This window comes from Bidens hawaiensis, unplaced genomic scaffold, assembly GCF_021521415.1.
Source record: "Bidens hawaiensis isolate Kalapana, Puna unplaced genomic scaffold, B.hawaiensis_p1.1 tig00042926_1, whole genome shotgun sequence".
NCBI lineage: Eukaryota > Viridiplantae > Streptophyta > Magnoliopsida > Asterales > Asteraceae > Bidens > Bidens hawaiensis.
In genome coordinates, this window is record NW_027497602.1 from 36,229 (window position 1) to 39,717 (window position 3,489).

At 35.3% G+C, this 3,489-nt stretch overlaps 1 pseudogene; it reads left to right on the forward strand.

The window, feature by feature from the left end:
* The first annotated feature begins 1,045 nt into the window (after nucleotides 1–1,045).
* LOC143593915 (AAA-ATPase ASD, mitochondrial pseudogene) lies at nucleotides 1,046–2,582 on the forward strand (annotated as a pseudogene).
* The last annotated feature ends 907 nt before the right edge of the window (nucleotides 2,583–3,489 follow it).

Genomic DNA, 3,489 nt, shown 5'->3' on the forward strand with positions numbered 1-3,489 from the left:
TCATTTTAATATAAGAGCCATAATTTTGGTTTCTAAATTCCCTATGCAATTGCAACGAAATTCGGGTTTAAATATCAAAATGACACCAAAAAATGTAATTATTTTCTGCTCAAAATGTAGCTTAAATGGAATATAATTATTAAATCATGTGCGGGTAAAAAAATTAATTAAATTATGTTTACAGGTTCAAGTGTTCAACCACAAACACCAATACATTTATCAAATAATGTTTGCAATTTCCATAAATATTTATTGTTTTCAACAGAAATATTAGTGACAAACTCTAAGGCAACAACATGTCGTCGCTATATATCACCCTATAATAACTTGGACCTTTAGGACTACGCTTGCTAATGCCACTTTTGGTGACGAAGCGTCGTCGCACTAAAGGCTACGACGACGACGTGTCGTCGCTATAGAGAGGGGTTACAATAAAAATAAAAATAACAAATTTATTATAATAATATTAACAAATATGAAGTTAATAAGTGATCGAAAATAAAATAATCATCTATGCCGTAATGATATAAAAACTTCCAACGCATCAGCGCTTTACTAATAGAATAAAAAAGAAAAGGGGATTTATGAGAAAATATTATATTTAACAATTAACTTTTGTCGGAATTATGTGGAAAATATCCTAAGATTTTTTCATTATTTGTCCTGCACATTTTTTTCTCTCGGAAATTTCCCCTTTTTTTCTTGGTATGTCCCTTAACATATATTTAAATTTTATATTTTCACCGTGTAGTGCTTTGTTTTTAAAGAAAATCTTTTCCTAGGATTTGCTCTAGATCAGTTTGCTGTCATTTCGAATTAACCTTTTATATATTAATTTAGAGACCAATGAAGGCGGCTGGCCACCTCTTTTGGCATTTTGTTTGTCAAGAGATTAAAATTAAACAAATTAAAAAAAGACTTTCTGGTGCTAAATGCCACTTTACTCAGTGCTATAAATACGGATTATAAAAGCTCATCTACCTCTTACTACATACACCATTCTAACAAAAGTATTGTGTGAGTTGTGAGGGAAAACAAGACAAAAATGATGGGCGAAATGACTTTGATGGCCATGATCATGGGCGCTTTGGCGATATTCAGGCAACTAGTTCCCAACGAGCTTCGAAGGGATCTTAGAAAGATTGTTGATAAAGCTATTAGTTATGTGTACCCTTATGTCGAGATCACTTTTAATGAATACCAAGTAGACACTTGGTTCGAACGAAGTGAAGCTTTTACATCCATTGAACTGTACCTTAGTAGCAACTCTTCCAAAAGAGCTAAAAAGCTCAAAGCAAATGTAGTCAAGGACAGCGAATCTGTTGTCCTAAGCATGGACGAGAACGAAGAAGTCATAGACGAGTTCAACGGCATCAAAATCTGGTGGATTTCGTGCAAAAAGGTCCCCGAACAACGAGCTTTCTTTTCATATCGTGGTGATGAAGAGAATCGGTTCTACAAGCTTATTTGTAGAAGAGAACATCGTGATATCATCACTAATGTTTACTTGAAACATGTGCTTGATGAAGGGAAGGCTATTGCGGTAAGAACAAGGAAACGCAAGCTCTATACCAACAACAAGAGTGAAAATTGGTACGGTTACAAGAGGAGTTTGTGGAGTCACATCGTATTCGACCATCCTTCTACCTTTGATACTCTTGCAATGGATCCCAAAAGGAAGAAGGAGATTTTGAACGATTTAATAACGTTCAGCAAGTCAAAAGACTACTACAAGAAGGTGGGCAAGTCATGGAAGCGAGGATATCTTCTTTATGGTCCACCAGGAACCGGAAAGTCTAGTATGATTGCTGCCATGGCTAACCTTCTCGACTATGATATCTATGATCTTGAGTTAGCATCCGTGAAAGATAACACAGATTTGAGGAAGCTACTGATTGATACATCGAGTAAGTCGATAATTGTGATTGAGGATATCGATTGTTCGCTTAACCTCACCGGACAGAGAAAGGAGAAGAAGGAAAAGAGTGAAGAAGATGAGAAGGATCCAATTGAAAAGAAGGAAAAAGAAGAAGAGGATAAGAAGAAAAAGGGAAGTGAAGTGACTTTATCCGGGCTTTTGAACTTCATTGATGGGTTATGGTCAGCTTGTGGTAGCGAGAGGTTGATCATATTCACCACAAATTATGTTGAGAAGCTTGATCCAGCTCTCATTAGGCGAGGGCGTATGGATAAACATATTGAGATGCCGTACTGTTGTTTTGAAACGTTTAAAGTTCTTGCAGAGAACTACTTGGATCTTGAGTCACACGAATTGTTTGAAACCATCGGTCAAATGTTGGGGGAGACGAAGATGACTCCGGCAGATGTTGCTGAAAACCTGATGCCAAAGTCAGATGAAGAGAATGCTGAGATTTGCTTGAAGAAGTTGATCAAATCTTTGGAGGGCGCAAAAGAAGAAGCACGACTCAAAGCTCTTGAAGATGCGAGGATGAAAGCTGAAGAGGAAGCAAATAAAAAGATTGAAGAAAATGGCGAAGAAGTAAAGAAGACTAGTAAAAGTGCCGATGAGATACAAGCTAATGGCGCTAAAGAAAACGGTGTGTTGTGTGCATAAGTACTACAAAGTTTACCAAAAACCATGCTATGCCAAAAATATTGTTATTAAATGTGACATCTGAATATTCAAAACTTGTGATATTTAATTATTGAATAAAATCAAGCAAATCCATTAGGTCATCGGGTATACTCTAAAACCATGGGGTATACTCTAACCCATGCATAGGTTAAAGTGACATGACACTTTAAATATGGATTAAACCACTTCCCACTTGTGTTAAGTGTATTAAAATGGCCCATGTGTTATGCTTTTAACGGGTTAAAAAGAACAATATGCATTAATTATGTATTAATTACTAATTGATTTGTTGTATTAATTATGTGTTAAATGGGGGTTAAACCATTTCCTTTGGATGACATAGAGTGAAAGAGAGAAAAATAAGTGATGTGAAGCTTATGTGGAATTAAGATGTGTTAAAGTATACCACATGGCCTAACCCTTGCATAGGTTAAAGTGGCATGACACTTTAAAGGTGGATTAAACCACTCCCCACTTGTGTTAAGTGTGTTAAAAATGCCCATGGGTTATGCTTTTAATGGGTTAAAAGGAACCATATGCATTAATTATGTATTAAATATTAATTGATTTGTTAGTTTATATATGTATTAATTGTAATTGATTTGTCTTTAACGGCTGTTTTGCTTATTTTTTTCTTTTTTTTTAAATTAAAAATTTAGTATTATATAAACTCACATTTTATTATGGTTTCAAACCAAATAATCTTTATCGTCATCAATACTCTCTAAAATTTTTAAACAACGTCTTCTTCATCTTCATCATCATCATCATCATCATCATCATCATCATCATCATCATCATCATCATCCGACTCCGACACCGCGGATGAGGTTTTTTTTCTAACAGTCGCGGCCCAATCTTTTCTTCAACAACCACAAGCACCGCCACGAACC